The sequence below is a fragment of the Heteronotia binoei genome, chromosome 4, assembly GCF_032191835.1.
Source record: "Heteronotia binoei isolate CCM8104 ecotype False Entrance Well chromosome 4, APGP_CSIRO_Hbin_v1, whole genome shotgun sequence".
In the NCBI taxonomy this organism is placed as follows: domain Eukaryota; kingdom Metazoa; phylum Chordata; class Lepidosauria; order Squamata; family Gekkonidae; genus Heteronotia; species Heteronotia binoei.
The window spans coordinates 133,246,062-133,269,360 of NC_083226.1; the positions used below are offsets into that span (position 1 = coordinate 133,246,062).

Below are 23,299 nucleotides of genomic sequence, written 5' to 3' on the forward strand. Positions count from 1 at the left end.
CCTATCGCCTCCTGCCTCAGCGAGGGCAGCTAAATATACGTTAGTCTCTTCGGGGTTCTGATACGGTAGATGAACAGGGGACCACTGCAGATTTAAAGTTTTTCCCAATCACATAGGCACCAGAGAATGTAACAGCAAACTATAGTACTTTATTTACAAAATAGGCTTTGACTGGGGGATGGGATGTATATACAGAGGCTAGTTTGTATCTTGTAGGACTAACATTTTCTATACAGTATGTCGGCTAGACCCTCCAGCAATGCTCTGAGGTATTTCAGGGTACACAGTTCTTCTTTTAATCCACTCTCCTAAACTTTAAACTCTTGGGCTTTGAGTGCCTGGTTCCTCGAGTCGTCTGGTTTGACAAGCTCCAGCTCTCCTGACTCCCTCAGACCCACGGCTCTCCCTCAGCCACCTTATAAACTCCTAGGAGCAGTGTATCATATGTCTGTGACCACTAAGGTCTTCCACTTAGACACTCTGTCACCTTCCTCTTCCTTAGAGGGTACTCGTGTCCTAGAGATATGCCTCATGCTCAGCCACCTGGATGATTTCACAGAGTATATATAGAGCTTCACTTCACACCAAGCCTCTCTCACACACTCTGAGTCCAACTCTCCCTTTCTGAACGTTTTTTCCTTCCTGACAGTTAACCTCTGAGCCGTTAGCTGTCACTCAGGACTTGAGAGTTCTGAGCACCCCTGGCCCCCACCTTTGGGTCACATGACTCAGGGCTCTCTGAGTCCTCAGCTTCTCCATTAACCCTTTGATTCCATCACAGTCACTATCTTGGTTACTCTTGTGCTTGTGTCCCATGGCGAGTAAGAGCTTAAGCTCTGGATCAGGGGTGGCCAAGTAGCTCAGGAGCCACATGTGGCTCTTTCACACATATTGTGTGGTTCTTGAAGCCCCCACCACCCCCTCTGCTGGCTTGGAGAAGGCATTTGCCTCTCTAAATCACTTCTCCAAGCCAAGCCAGTTGGCACCTTGGAGAATGCATTTAAACTTAAAGTTGCTTACTTTCCACCTCTCCTTCCCCCCAAATCTATTTGCCTTTTCTCCTTCCTTCCTTAAGGCTCTCAAACTATGAGTTCGTGTGTTGCGGCTCTCAAACATATGCCATTTATTCTATGTGGGCTCTTACATTAAGCAAGTTTGGCCACCCCTCCTCTGGAACATACAGTCAATAGCACACTTTTCTTCTCAGCAATGAACTGTACCACTGATACAACCACGCACCTGTATGCAACAATGTTCCCCACCCCGGCTTGTGCGTCCGTCCTATTTACAAAAACGCACCACCACCTGCCTGTCGTTACCTTGGTTACCGGCAGGCTTAGACCTTCCAGGCAGGCTGGGTCCGCCCTCGTCCCGCCCCCCGGCCAATGGACGGACTGTGGTGAAGAAGCGAGGCTCTCTTTGTTCAGCCATTTCAGGGACAGGAGTCTTGCTGGTGCTGGAGTGAAGGGGGGGGGGGGGATTCTTTCCTCGCTTGCCTCTACCCTGCAGTGGGGCTCTGGGACTGTGTGGGTAGGTAGCCTAGTGCGAGGGTCGTTTCGAGGCCACGGGAACGCCTGCTATGGATTGTTTACGGCTATGAAGGCGTGAATAGTTTCGAGGCTCCTAACAAGGGAGGGTGGACGCTGTGGAAGAAAAAAAGGGGCATTTCTCGGCCGGCCATTTCATCACCGCTTGTGACTTTATTGGCACCTTGGTTACCAATGGCAGCAGGTATGGCTGCCAGGGGGCGGACGATGCGTGTGTGGCCTTGGCCAATGGCTATCTAGCAAAGTCGCTTTTAAACTATTGGTTGGTTCCGTGCTTGAGATCGTCTCCTCGGTTTTATAATTCGGTGCGGGGACGGAAGGAAGGGGGCGGGGCTGTTTTTAGACTCATTTTCTTTTGGGTCTTTGCGGCCTGCCCAGCATTTCCTTTTCTGCGTATTTGAGACTTCTAGCTTTTTGTCTTCTTTCACTCCAAAAGAGGGGCTGTAAAGGTTTTCCTTTTCTAGTTGGGAAAGGACGAGAGGTAACCTAGCTTGGAGTTGTATGACCTTTAGTGCATCATGTCAGCGCAACAGATTGCCCCTTTCTCCCTGATGGAAAGGGCCCACCACCTTTTGTGATGCTGCTGAATCTGGTTCCGTGGTCTTTCGCTTCAAGGTAGTTTCATGAGGGATTCAAAAGCATTGAAAACTGTACCGTAGGTAGGGTTTAAAACCAATAACAAAATTAACTTCTCTTACTTGTGGGGAATTACATCCTTATTGAAATTATTATTTCCATATAAGAGTTCAGATAGCTTTTTTACATGTTCTGTATAGCTACAGAAGTTATGTTAGGTGGGATCCTGTATTTTCCCAAGTCTTAGTGCAGTAATTTTAGTGTTTCTGCCTTCAAAAACCAACTCTGAACTAATTATATTCTCTAGTAGATAAGAATTGTAGATTGTAATGTAATTAATAGTAGAATGTAATTTCTGTCTTTGCTCTTTTTGTTTTTATTTGTCTAAAAATAATATATATGAAAAATAGTAGAATGCGATGTAATTTGGAATGGTAGATTGGAATGTACTTCTCTGGTCTTGAGATAGGGAAGATACACAGCCAATTGCCCCTACCCCCTTCAAACAAGATGTAGTAAGGCCACTTCCATGCTTGAGGAGCATGATGGCAGGGTCTCAGTTAATTACTCTCAGCATTCCACAATTAAAGATATATCTGTCATCAGTCTCCAGTCTGACATTTCTTTCCTTTACTTGTTTTCCCCAGAATTAAACTCAAATGGTAACCATATAAACTAAGCTTGTTATTCTTGTTTAGTCTTTGAATCTGTTAAACATCTTCATGATGTTGTTTGCTAACTTACTATTCACCCTCCACCTATATTTATAGACTGGTAAATATCTGAAGTGTGCATGCACACGAAAGTTTATACCTTGAATAAAAGAACAACAAAGTTTTATTCATGGTTTCTAAACGTTTTCGCTGCAGACTTTTTATGGGGTGGTTTGCCATTGCCTTCCTCAGTCATCTACCCTTTCCCCCGAGCAAGCTGGGTACTAATTTTACCGACCTTGGAAGGATGGAAGGCTGAGTCAACCTGAAGCCAACTACCTGAATCCAGCTTCTGCTGGGATTGAACTCAGGTCTGCTGTGAAAATGTCATGATGCGACATCACCCCAGAGTCAGAAATGACTGGTGCTTGCACAGGGGACTACCTTTACCTTTTTTAATACAAATAGTTAAACTGTGAGGGCTGGAGAATTTTTATCTGTTTTAATCCTAATTGTATTAAGTAGCTTTGTTGCATATAGGACTGCATGGAGCTATAAGGAAAGGCAATATATAACACCTCAAGTAAATAAGATAGATGAATTTAACTATTTTTTATCTTTTAAAAGGCCTCTGATTAGTGTGAGTAGAAGCTAAGGGTTAGCTTGTAGGCTGGCTGCCTGTTGACTGACTTGCAGGGCAATCTACTGCAGTCATTTTACATAGTTTGGGCTTAGCCTAGAGTAGGGTTACCAGCTCCAGGTTGGGAAGTCCTGGAGATTTGGGAGGGGAGCATTGGGAAGGAAAGTAGCCTCAGCAGAATATAGTGCCATAGGCTCCACTATCCAAAACAGCCATTTTCTTCAGGGAAACTAATCCCTGTCATATGGAGAGCAGGTGCAATTCTAGGTGATCTCCAGTTCCGCTGGACAAAATGTCTGCTTTGGAGGGTTGAGTCTATGACATTATGCCCTTCTGAGGTCTCTCCTCTCCTCATACCCCACTGTCCCCAGGCCACACCCCGAAATTTTGAGAAATTTCCTAACCTGGACTTTGCAAGTTTAGCCTAGAGTAATTCTGCATAGGGTTGCACTATCAGTTCTGTTCGTACCTTCAAACCATGTTGATGGAACATGTGGAAGAGAAGCAAGATTGTACTCCTCACCTTCATCAGATGATGTGAATTGAACCCAAGCAGTATACAGTTTTGCATTTATAGACTCTTTGGCAGAAAAAATAGGATCCTTAGTTGTGCATAGTGAGCCTACACACACATACAGACTTTTGCTCCAAGTCCCATGTTTGCATATGTGATCATTCACACCTTCCGCTGAATGTATGAGGTCAGGCCACCAGTGGGCACTATTTTCCGCCTTACCTCCACTTGTATAGATAATGTGGTTTAAATGAATATGGCCCTGCTGTAGAAAAAGCTTTCAAAAGGGAGGGGGCATTTGTTGGGGGAGGAGAAACTCTCCCTTGTCACCTGTTTCATTAGTGCTATGAGAGAAAGATACAGGAGTTACATTTATGTTTGGAAACTGCAGTGGTTTGTTATATGATGAAGTTAGATATACATGTCATTAGGAGTATTCAGAAATGCTTGGAAATGCATTTAATTCTAGGTATAAACTTTTGTGTGCATGCACACTGTTTTTTTTAGATCCAGGTGGGTAGCTGTGTTGTTCTGAAGCAATAACATTTGAGTCCAGTGGCACCTTTAAGATCAATGAAGTTTTATTCTGGGTATGAGAACCAGTTTGGTGTAGTGGTTAAGTGCCTGGACTCTTATCTGGGAGAACCGGGTTTGATTCCCCACTCCTTCACTTGCACCTGTTGGAATGGCCTTGGGTCAGCCATAGCTCTGGCAGAGGTTGTCCTTGAAAAGGGCAGCTGCTGTGAGAGCCCTCCTAGCTCCACCCACCTAACAGGGTGTTTGTTGGGGGAGAAGATATATAGAAGATTGTAAGCTGCTCTGAGACTCTGATTCAGAGAGAAGGGAGGGGTATAAATCTGCAATTCTTCTTCTGTGCAAGCACACTTCATCAGATAGAGGTGAAACAGAATTTAGAGTCAAGATGCATAAGTAATAGGTGATTATAGCTGAGATTGAATATAAGAGAGATCTTTGAATGGCAGTAAAATAGCAAGCAAATACAAGAGTTAACAAGCAGGTGTGGGAACAAGGTTTGAGTCCAGTGGTACCTACAAATCAAGTCAAGTTCCATTATGGGTATAAGCAAGAACTGAGATACTTCGTATGTTCACTCCCTAAGATTAATTGAAACAGATTTCTTCAAATATTACATATAGGTAAGGGGTGTGTGTGTTAAATTGCCAGGAAGAGCTAATTGGAGTAAAAATGTCTAAGTAACTGAGCGATACATACTGTTAAGATTGGAATAATACATTAGGTGAAAATCACAGTAAATTGGTATACATATAATGAAGCAATTAACGACAGATGCGAGAACTAAGTTTGAGTCCAGTGGCACCATTTAGAACAACATAGTTTGATTTCTAGGTATAAGTGAGAACTGAGTGACTTAGCGTGTGTAGTGAGAGAAGCCAATATCTCTTTTAAATCCTGGAGGTTCCATTGTTCTGAGCATTGTAATTTCTTGCAATTCAGCAGTCTTCTATTCCCATCTGTTTCTGATGTTCCTTTGCATTAAAGCAGCAACTTTTATGTCCCCCATATGATGAAAGTACTCCTTCAGGCACAGATGGTAGAAAAGGTGTAGTGTATTGTGCTATATGAAGTAGCACCGCGTGGCCATGCAGCAGAGGCGTCCAGGGGAAGTCCCTTGGTCACTCTGCGCAGCGTGGGAAGATCTCCGCCAATCAAGACCAATGGCAGGAAGTTTGACTGGCCAGGATTGGACTGGCCAGCTGGAGGGCTGTTCCGGGGAAAATGTATATAAAGCGGGTCCTGGCCTGCGTTGCCCTGTTCTGTGATGTATCTTCTAATAAAGTATGTTGCCTTCTGCATGTCTCGTCACTGAGTACATTACAAAAGGTCTTTCAGATCCCCAGACACAAATCTGACTTCAAGAATGGCTAGACTGAGAAACCTGTAGGAGAACACTTGAACCGTCCAGGAGACTCAATGGGGACCTCAGAGTAGCTGTTTTATTTAACAGTTGCTTTGAATGCACAGCAACTGTTTTCTAGCTCAGAGACTCCAGCCATTCATTTACCATACAAAGGTATCTGTGATGCCATAATTTTGTAAATTTCAGTATAATGTTACCCTTATGAATAAGGCAGAAACAAGACACCTATAAATGAATATCCAGGGAAACTTTTTAAAAAGTTCCCCTAAGCTTTTCTACGTTGCATTTTATTGTCAAATCTGTGATCATTAGTTTATCCTATGCATATCCTATGCAAATATGCATATTTGCAGATCTTAAAGTGACTATTCTAAAAGTGAAATTCAAAAACGACACAGCAAGAGGCTGCTGAGATACCACTGTAACCACTGGCCAACTCCCACCTTTTCCTGGGTTTGGCCCAGCCCAGGGACATTGTTAGGGGGGTTCCCACTAAATTTCTGGGGAGCTTCTCCCTAAATCTTCCATGGCACCACCTCCATAGGTAGTAATAATGGAGGCCCCTCCCTGTGATGTCACTGGCTCCTCCCTATGATGTCATTGGATCACAGTTCTTTTAGGGACCTATCTTAGCAATGCCTCTGGCTGAGCCTCAGCCCTCCCCCTCTGGAAATTGGAAAGTCTATGCCTCTGAGCAAAGGAGTGGAAGGAGTTAACAAGTACTTTTTGGTTTAGGAGCTTTACTAATTATCTGTGAAGGGTTTTTTCCTAAAGTGTGGCAAGCATATCTTGCTGCTGTTCCTCCACCTACCCACCAGTTGTCCTGAAAGTGTTCATGCTGAATTATTCTGGAAAATAAGCCCATTAAATCTTTCTAATACATTTCTGGCTGGTTATATTCTTCTAATGGAGAAATAAGAGTATAATCTAAAATTCAGAGTGACCTATCAAGTTATTGTCCATCTTCTCAATTAATATTTAGAAATCTGAACTAGGCCGTGATTCTTTGAAATTCTATTAGAATGTTTTTCACCTATTGTTACTTTCACCTATTGTAATTGTATATTTCCAAAACAAGTTAGGAACTGACCTTCAGTGCCAGAAGCTTTCTATGGTATTCAGTAGAACAATAGCAGTTGAAAGTGAAGAGATTGCCTTTGGAGTTTGATTTTTTAAGGAAGCAAATGTGACAAAATGTATCCTATGGCATTGCACAGTGGTTTGGTTCATGTGTAATACTGAACTGTGATTTGGGAGTATAGTACATGAGGGAATTTTATGTGTGCATATGCTTTTGTCTTCCCTAACACATTCAGATTACATCCCTGATTTCCTCTTTTGCGGTGAACCATAGTTGTTGCAGCATGCAAATTCTACTTTCAGTAGTGCCTTTCAGTCTGATTTGGAGCGCTAGTGGGAACAATAGTTACCAATTCAGACATAACAGCAAACTATGATTTGCTGCAAGGATGGCTGACCTGGGTAGGACCAGAGCCATGGAGGAAGCTGGAATGCACAAGGAAAGGAAGAAACGAGTGCTTTTTTTAAATATAGGGGAACTAGACCAACGTGAGGTATAGTTTGTAGAAAAATTGCAGTTCTAATTTTGTATGATTATACACACTTTTGCACAAAGTTTGCAATATGTTAAAGGTAAGCTTAATGTTGGGCAGAAAGGAAGATTGCTACCTATAACTAAAGATGTGAGCTTAAAGGTAACTGCTAGGGAATAACGTCTATTAAAAACAATACGTTTTGCTTCTAAGGAAACAAGCTTAGGATCTGGATGTTGGATTGATAATTAGATGTTTAAAAAGAAGAGGAAAAAGAGTGCTGAAGGAGAATATGTTCTTGGCAAAGATCTGAAATAGAAACTGTGTTCAGCTATATAGAATAGCTGGCAGGAGGGCTGCTGTACAGATTGTCACAAAATGGTGTGAAGAAAAGGCAGCTGAATGAAAGGAAGAGGAAATTCACATTTATATGCCTTGAGTAGATTTAACAAAAGAAGAATTACAGATTAATACCCCGCCCTTCTCCCTGAATCAGAGACTCAGAGTGGCTTACAATCTCTTATATCTTCTCCCCCCACAACAGACACCCTGTGAGGTGGATGGGGCTGAGAGGGCTCTCACAGCAGCTACCCTTTCAAGGACAACTCCTGAGATAGCTCTCTCTCTCTCTCTCGGCTTGGCTTCGCGAACGAAGATTTAAGAAGGGTGCAATAGTCCACGTTTGCTGCAGGCTCGCTGGTGGCTGACAAGACCAACCCAAAGCCATTCCAGCAGGTACAAGTGGAGGAGTGGGGAATCAAACCCAGATCTCCCAGATAAGAGTCCGCACACTTAACTACTACACCAAACTGGCTCTCTTTATTTTGTTTTAGGTAAACTCTTTCATGGGAACTCATGATTGTTATAGAGAGCTATATGCATTTTCATTTTATTTACTTCATTTAATCTTTTTCCAGCTTACATAGCTTTCCTCTCTATTTTATCCTTGCATCAGCCCTGTGAAGTGGGCTAGGCTGAGAGTAAGTGATTGGCCCAAGGTCAGTTTGCAAGATTACATGGCAGAACGGGGATTTGAACCATTTTCCTTATTTAATTTATTTTTAAAAGGGTGTTGACATAGAATTTAGGTGTAGTTTAAATGAACGTTAATCTGGTTTTTGGCAAAATTACACACAGAGACCTCAGCAAATTGGTTTCAAGATGTGTAGGCCACAGTCCAGCACACATATATACATATGCTTAAATCTTGATTTTGTTGTTGGATTGCGTTCTGAGGAAGTAGTGAAGTGCTCAGTCCATTTGGTTTCATTGATGGCTATTTTGAATAGGCCATGCTCACTGCAATGTTTTACTATATGTGATATAAAATATGCAAAACCTTAAAGTATTAAAAAGTATGTAATATTATTAAGGATTAGCAGAAAAACACAACAATTTACAAAAGAAACTGGCCTTGGAGGATGCTTCTGAGTCAAATTTCTCCATCTCTAACAATAGATTTTGTGGCAAAATTTTCCTCCAGCACTAAATTTCAAAGGAGTCTACTTTCTTCCTGTCAGCTTTCTTTATTGTCCAACTTTCATATCTGTACATAGTAATGGGAAATACTATGGCATGAATTAATTTGATCTCGGTTACCAGCAACACATCTTTACTTTTAAGGATCTTTTCTAGCTCCTTCATGGCTGCCCTTCCCAGTTTCAATCTCCTTCTGATTTCTTGGTTATAGTCTCCCTTTTGGTTAGTGGTGGAGCCAAGGAATAGAAAGTCTTAGGGATTTACCAGAACACTTCCACTCCTATGCTGACAGTTCTTCTGCTGTTGTGGAAAGTGAGGGTCTCAGGTTTGAAGGGTGTCAGTGTAAGGAGGAGTGATGTGTTCCCTTAGAGACCCCTTCCTTGAGCAACAAACCAATATCCTCTTGGACTGAGAATGCCCCTGGGGGGCTGGGAGGAGGTGTCTTCTGGTAGTGGGTGATTTGATTATTAGGGATATAGAAGTAGGCTCTGTGACAGGCATTTTGACTGCATGGTGACTTGCCTGCCTGATGAAAAGGTTGTGGCCATCACACACTGTCTAGATAGGTTAATAGATAATGCTGTAGAGGAGTCAGCATCACCAGTCATGGTGCACATTGGCTCCAATGACATTGGCAATTGTGGTCCTGGAGGTTCCTAGGCAGAAAGTTAAAGGCCAAGACCTTTTTTAAAAGGTAGCATTCTCAGAAGTGCTGCCAGTTCCCACACAAAGGGCCAGCTAGACAGTCACAAATCAGGGGTCTTAATGCATGGATGAGAAAGTGGTGCTGGGAGGAAGGGTTTAGATTTTTTTTTAGGCACTGGCGACTGTTCTGGAACAAGACAAACCTATAGAAAAGAGATAGCTTGAACGAAAAGGGAACCAGGCTGCTGGCAATTAATATCAAAATGGTGATGGAGCAGCTTTTAAGCTAATCCCAGGGGAAAGGCCAAGAGGAATTGGGGAGTCTCTGATTCCAGATAGGTCAGTCCAAAAGGATGATTGCATAAAGACTCAGGGTAATATTTATAGGCGTGTAATAGAACTTGGGAATGAGGGCACAATGGTGACTGAGGGCCATATGTGGTGACTAATGGGCCGACGTAAGCAAGGGTTACTGCAAAGGGAAACGCATTATAGGTGTCTATATGTCAGTGCTAGAAGTCTCCGAGCCAAGTTGGGGAGTTGGAGTGCTTGGTGTTCAATGACAATTTAAATATAGTAGGTATCTCAGAAACTTGGTGGAATGGGGGAAAAAAATCTTTGGGATACAGTCATTTCAGGATATAAGCTCTATAGGCAGGACAGGGAGGGTCGGGTTGGTTGTAGTGTTGCATTGTACATCAAAGAGGGCATAGAATAAAATAAGTTAGAAAACATCAGGAGAATTAACTCCACAACAGAAGTTATGTAGGTGGAATACTGAGCCCTAAGGGTTACTTAAAAGTGAGGATTCACCCACCTGATCAACTCCAACTCAGGCTGAACCTGAGTTGGAGAAGGAAATAACTAAAGCGGGTAAAGTTATTATACTGGGAGACTTCAACTACCCCTATATTGTGTGGGTAAACTTATCCTTGAGTCATGCTGTAGAAATGAGATTTTTAGACATCATAAATGACTGCACTGGAACAGTTGGTCACAGAGCCAACCAGAGGGGCCCTGATCTTGGAGATGGTTCTGGTCATATTAAACATAAATTGAAATAGGCAAGGGGCTGTGGCTCAATGGTAGAGCATCTGCTTGGCATGCAGAAGTTTCAGTCTCTGGCATCTAGTTAAAAGATCTGGCAGTAGTTAATAGGAAAGATCTCTGTCTGAGATCCTGGAGAGTCACTGCCAGTCTGTGTAGACAGTACTGACTTTGATAGACCAAGGGTCTGGTTCAGTATAAGGCAGTTTCATGTGTTCATGAGAGAGAAATGTCTTAACAGAGGCTCAGTGGTCTGTTATTTACCAGATGATGTTGTATACCATGAAAAGCCTTAGTAGCTCATTTCCACACATTAAGCTTTTATAGGACATTTTTCTTCAGGCCTGTTAGCAAACCTGAATCCAGGGACAGTGATCCTATAAAGCTATTGCTTTATGCAGTAGATTCTAGTTATTGATCCTCCCCTCCTCTCACCCATTATGTCTGCATGCCCTTTACTTTGAGAGAGAATAGTTATTATTATTTTGGAATATTATAATGATTTTTCACTTTCAGATACAAACAAAGTTCTGGTTTGTGCTGCATAATAGTGTAAACAGTTAAATGTTGCACATATCTTCAAAATATAAATTAATAAAACTGTTGTAGGACAGGATTAGGGATGTAGATTTCCTTTTAATAAAGCACCTGTTGAAACTATCAAATGTTATCATGTAAATGTTAAAACATTAAGAGGCTCTCAATCTGTTTAATTCATGTACACATTTGTATGTACTATCAGCTCTGTTGCTGATTTTTTAAAAGAGAAGTTAACTTGTCAATATGCTTTAGTGTACAGACAGTTAACTATTAGGCCAGCATTGGAAAACACATTACATAGGCACACATTATTCTGAAATACACAGGTAACTGTTTACCAGTTTCCCAAATCTTAAGTAAATGTTTAAAGGAATATATAAATGGTAAACAAATCTGTATTGTTTAATAATTTAATGTTTTACATCCTTAATTTCTGTCAGCAGAGCAGGACTTCCTCATCTTCTTGATTCTGCAGCAGCCTAGTATGATATCCAAAATGCTTATCCTGAAGGACATGGGATATCCAGAAATGTTATGAGGGGCAAACTGACACATCCCCCCCACCCCACCCTTCCATTGCAGAAATCTTCTGTGGGATTTAAGCCAATCATTTTCCTATTTTCCAATGGTAAATTCTTTCTTTCCCTTGAATTGTCTTACAAGTGGGAATCTGTACCCTGATGCATTAGAATTTTATACTGCTATCAGAAGTACATGTATGTGTGCACACTGGTAGAGAATGTGCATATTCTCATTTGCAATATGTGTGTGTTAGGTGCTGTCAGGTTGCTTCTGACTCATGGCAACCCGATGAATTAATGACCTCCAAAACATCCAATCAATAACAGCCTTGTCTTGGTCTTGCAAACTGAGGGCTGTGGCTTCCTTGATTGAGTGAATCCATCCAATGTTGGGTCTTCTTTTCCTGCTGCATTCAACTTTTCCTCGCATTGTTGTCTTTTCCAGAGAGTTTTGTCTCCACATAATGTGATCACACTACAATAGCCTTAGTTTAGTCATTTAAGCTTCTAGGGAGAGTTTGGGCTTGATTTGATCTAGAGCCCACATTTGTAATCTACACATTACCTTAACAGTAGATAAAATATTCCCTGCTCTTTGTGGTTGTAATAAATCTGCACATTGGTGACAGGACAGTTAAAATGAATTATAACGGATAAATGTAAAGTTATGCATTTAGGTAGCAAAAATCAAATACATTATTATAGGATGGAAGAGACTTGTCTTGACAGTAGTTTGTGCAAAAAGGATCTAGCGGTCTTCGTGGACCATACACAGAACATGAGTCAACACTGTGATGCGGTGGCTAAAAAGGCAAATGCAATTTTGGGCTGTATTAACAGAAGTATAATTAACAGATCATGTTAATACCTCACCTGGAGTATTGTGTTTAGTTTTGGGCACCATATTTTAAGAAGGATATAGATAAACTAGAATGGGTCCAGAGGAGGGCAATAAAGATGGTGAAGGGTCTGGAGACCAAGCCCTATGAAGAAAGGTTGAAGGAGCTGGGTATATTTAGCCAGGAGCTGGCTGAGAGGAGATACGATCACCATCTTCAAGTACTTGAAGGGCTGTCATATAGAGGATGATACTGAATTGTTTTCTGTTGCCTCAGAAGGTAGGACCAGAACCAATGGGTTGAAATTAAATCAGAAGAGTTCCCAGCTCAACATGAGGAAGAACTTCCTGATAGAGTGGTTCCTCAGTGGAACAGGCTTCCTCAGGAGGTGGTGGGTTCTCCTTCGTTGGAGGTTTTTCAACAGATGCTAGATAGCCATCTGATAGCAATGCTGATCCTGTAAACTTAAGGGGGAGGTATTTGTAAATTTCTTGTGTTGTGTAGGGGGATGGACTAGGTGACCCTGGGGAGTCTCTTCCAACTCTGATTCTGTGATTTTGTAGGGATGCACACATTTTTAATGTAATAGCAGCAATCCACATGGCAAGACATGCTAAGTGTGAGTTGGGGATCACTCGTGTGTGGGCTGCCAAGAACAGCTTCCTTGTGATAGCTAAATATCTATATTAAAATCAGGCTACAAGTCTCATAATTAAAAATCCAGGTTAAAAATCCAGGTATCTCATCACCTCACCTGTAAAAATGAAAAATTGGTGCTTATGGATTTCAAGCAAAACCTAGCTTTTCCATGTCTGCAACCAATACCTGTAACATATTGTTTTGCCTAAGATACAATATGTTGCCCTCTCCACAGTGATATATGTTGCAAGGGATTAAATACATCAAAACAGCATTTGGCCTGAGAGAACACCTACTGAAATCAAGTTATGATTTGTCTCAATGTCTGGTTTATTAGTGTTTCAAACTGACAGTAAGAAATAGTTTCAAGATTATTGCTAGTATATGCAGCATACATGCATTACTGAGAAAATACAGTTATGATATTGATTTGTTTATTAATCCTGTTTTCCATTGGTTAGTATGTGTGCTTCATTCTTCCTCTATGTTACAAGATTGCAAACAGATTAAAAATGGGTCAGTTTACATTAAAGGTTCACATTTAACATATCTACTGTATGAATAGATTTCTGCTTGAATCTTGCAGCCAAGGCAACAAACCAGTGGCAACTCATTTCTTTTCTGATAACGTTATAAATGGCTGTGACTCATCTGTCTTTTCAGACAGCCATTTTACTCCCACTTTACTATCATTTCTGTTCTTGATTTGTTCCTTCTCTGGAACTGAGAGCTGCTCTCAATTCAGTGTTATGAGTAATTCTTTCCATAAGGATGGCTTTATTTTATGTGCCAGTTGTAAATGTATAATATTCAGTCTGTACTATCTCTTGCACTTCATGATGTACTAAATGTACCTGGTTACACATGGTATCAAATAAAGGCTTTTAAGTTATTTCTTTAACATCATCTCTTGAACCTGTCAGATTCATTTTATGTCTTTTTTGCTTGCTGCAAAATAGACCTTCCTATGCAACACTTACAGAACTACGTATGCAAAGTTCTCTAATCTAAGCCCTCTGATTTCAGAAGCACCAGTCAAGGAGGAGGCAGACCCCAAGGGAGCCACAAGAGAACACCCAGCTGTGCGTTTGACAGTAGCCTTCCTAGTCAGTTTCCCCATAGCTTTCTTGGGGTGTCTACCTACATGGCAAACAGGAGCCCTGGGTTTGGATCCCTCTAAAGCAAATGCTGGCGAGAAGGCAAAGTCCCTCTTTTGCTGGGCAGTGAGCTGATCAATAGTAAAATGGGGACAAAGCTCCATTAGCCTAACCTTCCCCTGGCCGTGCAGACTGTGTGGCTTAATAAATGGCAGCAGTGATTGGGGTGCGTGTACCAACTGAGGATACTTCCTTTCCCCCTTGGAGAGCACATTTGTGCAAGCATGGGAAGACCACCCCCAGCCCCTCTTCTATGGCCAGTGCCATACTAAAGATAGAATCAATCAGTTGGGACCAGGTGGCAGGAGCCAGTTTGGTGTAGTGGTTAAGTGCGCGGACTCTTTTCTGGGAGAACTGGGTTTGATTCCCCACTCCTCCACTTGCACCTGCTGGAATGGCCTTGGGTCAGACATAGCTTCCACAGGAGTTGTCCTTGAAAGAGCAGCTGCTGTAAGAGCTCTCTCAGCCCCACCCACCTCAGGGTGTCTGTTGTGGGGGGGGGGGAGGAGAAGGAAAAGGAGACTGACAGCTCTGAGATTCAGAGTACAGGGCGGGATATAAATCCAATATCATCTTCACAGAGACTCCTGTGAGACAATCCACAGATTTATTGAATGGCATCAGAATCTGGACAGCAAGTCAGGAATGAGGTTCCCAACATTTTTTATTCCAACAAGTCTCTTATGTGCACAGGCAACTACCTTTAAAGGTAAAGGTAGTCCCCGCTATTACCTAAACTGAGTGACAGACTGCAGTATCTCAGACAGAACTGTCCCAATGAGGGGTCAACTGTGCTGGGTATAAACTTCTGTTAAGCAGTTTGCATGGTGCAGGATTGAGGCTAGAACAAGAGAGGTTGCTGCAACTGTTGATCATGTTGCCAGCTCAGCTGTTGGCTGGCATTTTACTTTGAATGAGGTCGATTGTGGGCTCTTTATTGACTGGAGAGGTGCCTGCAAAGAGTCCAGATAGGCACAAGTGTATTAATGAGTAATACTTTATGTTAGAGGCACACAAGAAGTCTACTCCCAAACTTTGCACATCATGTTCTTGCACTCCCCCCCCCCTTGGGGGCTCCTTCATGACGGGGTGCACCTGTTAGAGCACAGGGTGTCAGGGCTGATAACAGCCACTGTGAGCCCCTGGACAAAAACTCCATCTGGGCCCTCCATGATCCGGATCTAAACCATGTATTAAAACAAATCACTTGTCTGTTACTGTAAATAGAATAATTGTTACCTGGGAATAAGTGAGACGTTAGTATCTCTTAGACAGTACTAAACAACCAAAAGACTTAAAACATTTCTGTTAATTGGATAAAAACAACAACCACCCACCCACCCAAAAGACAGTTTGCTTAATTGAGGAAGGAAAATTGAGGAAATGTGAGAAGTTGATTTCATTGTCATGGAGAGGATGCAGCTGAGACAAGTGCCCAGGTAGTGTTGTTTTTCTGCACCTATACTAACTTTAGAAAGCTATTCTAGTCCCTAGATGCTAAAATCCAACTAGTTCCATCTCTCTTTTCCCATTCCAGCCTTTCCTCCTGCTGCCTTCTTAAATAGGAAAAAAAAAGAGCAAGGACAAATTGGGCAACTGAAATTGTCCTGGAAATCATCTCCAGAGTGTCTATGCCAATAAAGGTATTTGGAACTGGAATTGGATCTCCAGAGTGGCCCAAACTATGATTCTGACCAGGTTGATGGTACAGATCCTTCATACAACAAAAGGTACAGAACCAACTAGGTTTTTTGGAGAGTAATCCTAAACAGTTATCCAATTTTATTTAGGGGGCTTATCCCACCCAGTATTTTGTTGAATATGGCCTTTTAAACATTTATAATGTTAATTATAAGGTATCACAGCACCATAGCATGCATTTTAATGGGCTACAATTGCTTCCATACTAACAAGCATTTTTCCCATGTGTGTCATGCACAGAATGCATTTTCCTTGATATTAAAAAAGCAGTCTGCTTTAATTCAGTAGCATAATTAAGGAAGGGATCACTGAATAATATTTTAAATCTCTCGGTAAGATGAGGATAAGATTACTACATGCCTTGCACTTTTCATAAGAATAAAATAAGTGGCTTGTTGGATCATCAAAGGTTTCTCTAGTCCAGTGTCTTATTTCCTATGCTAGCCAGCCAGATGCTTCTGGAAATCCCATCAGCAGGGATACAGTCAACAGCCACCCCCAAAAGTTACCTTCCTGAACTGGAATTCAAGAATGCATTGCCCCTGAACACAGAGGTTCTATCTGGTCATCTTAGCTACAGGCCCGGCGTGTGGAAGAAGGCCATGTAGGTGGCTGTCTAGGGTGCTGCATGGTTTACAGGGCTGCTGGGTGCCTCCTTTCTACATGCCAGCCAGCACAGCTCTGTCTCTTTCCCCCATCCAAGATTCAGGCAGAGGAAAGCAGCGGCTCGGCTGACTGCCCTGCAGGAAAAAGCAGAACCGAAGTTATAGTGACCAAATAACTAAGAATGTATTGAAACAAAATCATACAGTATGTTCAATAGAAGAGTAAATAGCAATAACCAGAGGTTTCTTCTGAGCAGGAACACACAGGAACGCAGTTCCGGCTGGCTTGGCATCAGGGGTGTGGTCTAATATGCAAATAAGTTCGTGATGGGTGTTTTCTACAAAACGCTGTGGGAAACAATGGGGATATTGGGGGTGTGGTCTAATATGCATATGAGTTCCTGCTTGGCTTTTTCCATCAAAGGAGTCCCAATGAACAGGTCGACTTGATTATTCCTCCAAGTCTTCTTCTAGCATAGGGTGCTCCAACAACATATCTCAACCAATATCGAAGTGCTTCTGATGCATCAATAAGTTGCAAAAAGCTGCAAAACCCACAAAACTCTTTTTCAGTGTGTCCAAAGACTGCACATAGAATTCTCAATGCACAAATGGGACAGAAAGTCTCCAGTAAGATTTCAAAATGGCACTAAACTCCAAAAGGCTCTCCTCCCACCATTTAATTCTTCTGTATTTGTTCCCACCCCACTCCCTTTCCAGTCTCATTCCTTCTCATCTCTATCCTGGTTGGGGAGTTCAAACATACTTAATAGTAGAACAGAAAACCTCTGTGTCAAGTTTTTCTCAGTCTCCTATTAAAGAAGTTTGCAACTGTGGAGATCTTTAAAAAAATTGCTGCTAAAAAGAGTCTCCCCCCCATCAGTGGCTGTGCACACTGTATCTCATATTTACTTATCCCTTGTAGAGAACTGTATTGTAGTTGTGTCTAAGGTGGTTATTGACCCAAGACTGTGGTTGAACTTTTTATGTCTTCTGCTTGCAGACAGGATGACAGAATATTAACAGCATGGTGACATGCTGCCAGCACATCTACAAGCCCCTTACCTTGCATTGTATATGCTATTAGCAATTGTTAGGAGAGAGGTTGCTGAGACAATGCACAGAGTTAAGTGCATAGGGCAAGGGAAACAGTTCTGATTCACAGCCTGAAGTCAGGGGATCCACCTTCCAAATTTACTTGTGTGGAGTGCATTGTCCTTGTACCACCAACTGGAGAAGTGGAATCTGTCATTAGATATTGGTGTCTGCAAAGGGAGAATACTGTAAGGGTTCGGACATAAGCAAGTGAGCAATATGTTATATTATTTCAACAAACAGCCAAGGAGCAAGCAGAGTACTTCCTTTCTGTGCAAAATGACTTTTCAGTGGGGTTACCAAAGCCCCCACCCTACATGTGTACTAAGAGATGTTTTTTTCAACCTGTGTATGTTCTATGGGGATGTTTAAAGTTACACCGGGGTTCTTGCTGGTGTAATGTTATACTGCAGGGGTGACCAGCGGTAGCTCTCCAGATGTTTTTTGCCTACAACTCCCATCAGCCCCAGCCAGCATGGCCAATGGCTGGGGCTGATGGGAGTTGTAGGCAAAAACATCTGGAGAGTTATCGTTGGCCACCCCTGTTATACTGGCACTGGGAGAGCTACCATTGGCCACCCCTGTTATACTGGCACTGACACTTCCCATTTTTTAGTTTGGCTCTGATTTCTGCTTCTGTAACTTCCTCTTTAGTGTGGTGATTGAATGCATGGACTCTTATTTGGAAGAATTGGGTTTGTTTTCCCACTCCTCTTGCAGCTGCTGTGGTGGTCTTGGGTTAACCCTAGCTTTTGCAGACTTATCCTTGAAAGAGCAGCTTCTGTGGAAGCTCTCTCAGCCCCACCTGCCTTGCAGGGTGTTTTATTATGAGGGAAGAGGATAGAGGAGATTGTGAGCCACTCTGAGATTTAGAGTGGAAAGCGGAATTTAAATTCTATGTCTTCTTCGTCTTCTCTTTGACTTGGGTTTTTCCTTCCATGCAAATTCAAGGTTTCGCATTCAGATCCTGAGGATCTATTGAACACGTCCTTGACCTGTGTTCTTGGTTGTGGTGACATGTTAGATGTTTTTGTCCTTGTGACTGCTACGATAGTATCTGATGCTCACTGATACTCCAAACCTAGTTGTCACAATTTTTCAGACTGATGTTTCCACCTTAAAAATGGTTTGCCTGGGTCTACTTGTGCACTCTAGAGATACAGACTGTTTTTGCACACAGCTTACCACGGGGTCACATTCCTGTTCTCTCTGCAGCGTCTGTCGGATTTCCCATTATCTGCGCCGAAGTTACAGGAAGTGCCGCAGCTTTTGCATAGCAAACGTAAACCGCTAAAACCCAGTTTACGTTTGCTGCGCAAAAGCCGCGGCACTTCCTGTAACTCCAGCGCAGATAATGGGAACGTGACCGCGTGGTAAGCTGTGTGCGAAAACGGTCACAGTTCTTTACTCTCTTGCACAGAACTCTGTCAGTGTGCTGTCAGTCCTGAAATATAACAACATTGTCATTCCTTGCCCTTTAACTGGGAAATAAGCCAGGTTATCGCTTGAGTTTGGAAGCTGTATTTTTTAACTACCTGGCCCTACAATTATCCTGCTTGTTTCTCTGCTCAAGCATTTCATTTTGCTAACCAGGTTACATTTCTCCTTGTTAAATCCTCAGATAAGATTGTTACCCATATCGTTCCTGAAGTGTCAAAGTTATCATGATTACAACTAAATGTTGTGTACCATGTGGTCTCCTGCTCCTTTACAGCCCTTGCTAATTCTATGGCCCTCCATTGCCATGTCTGGGTCCAAACCATTTTGTTTCAGAATAAATTTAGGTCTAAAATATAGGATCTTCCTTTTGAGGGTTCTCGTGCTTGGTGGCAGCTATGGATGGACTAAGCATTTACAGCTGACTTCATGAACCTGCTATAAGCACTCTTTGCCCCATTGGTGGACCCTAATTGCTTAAAGGCATCACCAGTCTTTCCAATCTTTATTCATGGGGACTGCCCAGATGGCTCATGTTTCTTCTAAGTTTAAACCTCAGCCATTTAAACTAACATCTTTTCAACCTAAGCAAGCTTTTTCATTTCATTTTCCACCTTTGGTGACCAGACTTTCTTTGTTTGGGCCCCTTAGGGACCCATAATTATAGATGCCTATGTCCTGACCATCACTGAGGTGGGTTACACCATAGAGCTTCTGCAGACTCCTTGAACGTCTCAATTCCTACTAATTCCATCATCTCTCTTCATCAAGGACAAACTATATGTATTTTTCCAAAGAACTTCTAGTACCAGTACGCCTACCTCAACAATAGCTGGGGCTTTATTTGCACTACTTCATAGTCTCCCAACTGTTTTGGGCTATAGGGCCCTTCATGGGCTTACAAGAGTCAATCATTTTATTAAACATAACATAAGAACATAAAAGAAGCCATGTTGGATCAGGACAATGGCCCATCCAGTCCAACACTCTGTGTCACACAGTGGCCAAAAAAAAATTATATACACACACACACTGTGGCTAATAGCCACTGATGGACCTCTGCTCCATATTTTATTCAGTCCCCTCTTGAAGCTGGCTATGCTTGTAGCCGCCGCCACCTCGTGTGGCAGTGAATTCCACATGTTAATCACCCTTTGGGTTAAGAAGTACTTCCTTTTATCTGTTTTTACTTGACTGCTCAGCAATTTCATTGAATGCCCATGAGTTCTTGTATTGTGAGAAAGGGAGAAAAGTACTTCTTTCTCTACTTTCTCCATCCCATGCATAATCTTGTAAACCTATCATGTCACTCTGCAGTCGATGTTTCTCCAAGCTAAAGAGCCCCAAGCGTTTTAACTTTCTTCATAGGGAAAGTGTTCCAAACCTTTAATCATTCTAGTTGCCCATTTCTGGACTTTTTCCAATGCTATAATATCCTTTTTGAGGTGCGGTGTCCAGAATTGTACACAGTATTCCAAATGAGACCGCACCATCGATTTATACAGGGGCATTATGATACTGGCTGATTTGGTTTCAGTTCCCTTCCTAATAATTCCCAGCATGGCGTTGGTCTTTTTTACTGCAGTCGCACACTGTCTTGACATTTTTAGTGAGTTATTTACCACGTCCCCAAGATTTCTCCCTTGGTCAGTCTCTGCCAGTTCACAACCCATCAACTTATATTTGTAGCTCAGATTCTTGGCCCCAATGTGCATTACTTTGCACTTGGCCACATTGAACCGCATCTGCCACGTTGACGCCCACTCACCCAGGCTCAACAGATCCCTTTGGAGTGCCTCACAATCCTCTCTGGTTCTCACCACCCTGAACAATTTAGTGAACAATCTGCAAACTTGGCCACTTCACTGCTCACTCCCAACTCCAAATAATTAATGAACAAGTTAAAGAGCATGGGACCCAGTACTGAGCCCTGCGGCACCCCACTGCTTACCGTCCTCCACTGCGAAGACTGCCCATTTATACTCACTCTCTGCTTTCTATTACTCAGCCAGTTTTTGATCCACAAGAGGAACTGTCCTTTTACTCCATGACTCTCGAGCTTACTAAGGAACCTTTGATGCGGAACTTTATCAAAAGCTTTCTGGAAGTCAAGGTAAACAACATCTATTTGGTCCCCTTTGTCCACATGTTTGTTCACCCCCTCAAAGAAATGTAACAGGTTAGTGAGGCAAGATCTTCCCTTACAGAACCCATGCCGAGTCTTCCTCAATAACTTGTGTTCATCAATGTGCCTACTCATTCTGTCCTTGATAAAGCTTTCTACCAACTTTCCTGGTATTGAAGTCAGACTGACTGGCCTGTAATTTCCCAGATCTCCTCTGGAACCCTTTTTAAAGAGGGGGGTGACATTTGCTACCTTCCAGTCCTCAGGAACAGAGGCAGATTTCAATGAAAGATTACATATTTTTTTCAGGAGATCCACAAGTTCAACTTTGAGTTCTTTCAGAACTCTTGGATGTATGCCATCTGGATCTAGTGACTTATTAGTTTTTAATTCGTCAATCAGTTGTAGGACCTCCTCTCTTGTCACCTCAATCTGACTCAAGTCTTTCAACACCCCTTCCAAAATTAGTGGTTCTGAAGCAAGCAAACACTTCTCTTCTTCCACAGTGAAGACGAAGGCAAAACATGCATTCAGCTTCTCAGCCATTTCCCTATCCTCCTTCAGTAATCCTTTTATCCCTTGGTCATCCAAGGGCCCTACTGCCTCCCTGGCTGGTTTCCTGCTTCTAATATATTTGAAGAAATTTTTATTGTTGGTCTTTAGGTTTTTTGCAATATGCTCCTCATAGTCGCTTTTTTGCCTGCCTGATCACAGTCTTGTATTTGATTTGCCACAGCCTGTGTTCCCTTTTATTAAGCTCACTTTTATTAATCTAGCTTTCCACCACTTAAAGAAGTCCTTCTTACCTTTTACAGCTTCCGTTACTTTGTTAACCATGCAGGCCTTTTCTTATACCTGTTCATTCCTTTCCTAACTTGTGGTATATATTTTATCTGAGCTTCTAGGATTGTAGTTTTAAATAGCCTCCAAGCTTTCCCAAGGGTTTTGACTGTATTTACCTTTCCTTTCAGTTTCCTCGTCACATGCCTCCTCATCTCAGAGAATTTACCTCTTTTAAAGTTAAACATGGTTGTGCTGGTCTTTTGGGACAACTTCCTATTTATACAAATGGGGAAATCGATAATGTTATGGTCACTGCTCCCAAGCGATGCAATCACTTTTACATCTCTCACCAAGTTATTATCCCTGTATCTCTGGGATACCAAGTTCTACCTTGCCTACCTTGCCATAAGGCTATAGTGTTGCTGCTGTCTCTGCTTCTCCACCAATACCAGGCTCTGCCGCTCGGATTCTCAGCAGCATCAGTGGTCTTACAAAGTGCTCGATGTTGATGGCTGTGGACCTGCATCAACTGTCCATGACAGTCTTAGTTCTCCTCTACAATTATAGTGGGAAATTAAGACATATAGTGGGACATTATGGCTGCGGGCTAGTCTTGGCCCTTGGCTGACCCTTTAAAATTCCATCTCCACAAGTTGTATTCTTTCAACGCAACTTTCAAAACCAGTGGTTTGCTTTGGGGTTGGGGAGCCCACTGTGACTCCCTGTGGCTTAAAGAGCCTGCTTGGATACTTACAGGGTCCTCTACATTGATTACCTGGGGTTCATGGCTGCCCATTGTATAATGAAGTCACTCTTGCTCTATCTCTGAGGTCTTCATATCCAAGTGGCTACGATCTTTATAACTGCTCTTCATTATGTCTGCAGCCAAGGCAGCACAGTGCCCACCAGACTGTATGAACGCCCTTGAATTATGTGGTATTGATGTACACAGGACAGGTTCCAACTTATTGCAGTGCTTGATCTTGATGCCACAAACACTCAAGCAATCTTTCTTGCTGGGCCTCTTTCAGATGACCACAAAAGGTGTCTGAACTATCTACCTAATGCCAGTCTCCCAAGCCTTTGGTCATTCCTGGATAGCTGCCTTCCCAACCATCCACAGATGCCCCCTTCTTTGTGACACTGGATGGGAAACTAGTTTCCTGGTTCAGTCCAAGGAACCTCTACTGGTCAGCTCATCTGTAGTCTGGTGACTGCTTGGTAGTCTTGGCAGTCATGATTGGTCGAGCTTCTGCATCTGTCTCATAACACCTTCATTCATCTCACACTCATACTAGACCTC

General features: G+C 42.4%; 1 protein-coding gene across 1 annotated transcript in view; it reads left to right on the forward strand.

The window, feature by feature from the left end:
* Positions 1-1,708: 1,708 nt before the first annotated feature.
* The window catches only part of LOC132569575 (transportin-1), a 119,833-nt gene continuing 98,242 nt past the window's right edge, over positions 1,709-23,299 (forward strand). The window contains exon 1 of the mRNA XM_060235790.1: positions 1,709-1,731. The gene's annotated coding sequence lies outside the window, so the exon portion shown is untranslated. The remainder of the gene's footprint in view (positions 1,732-23,299) is intronic.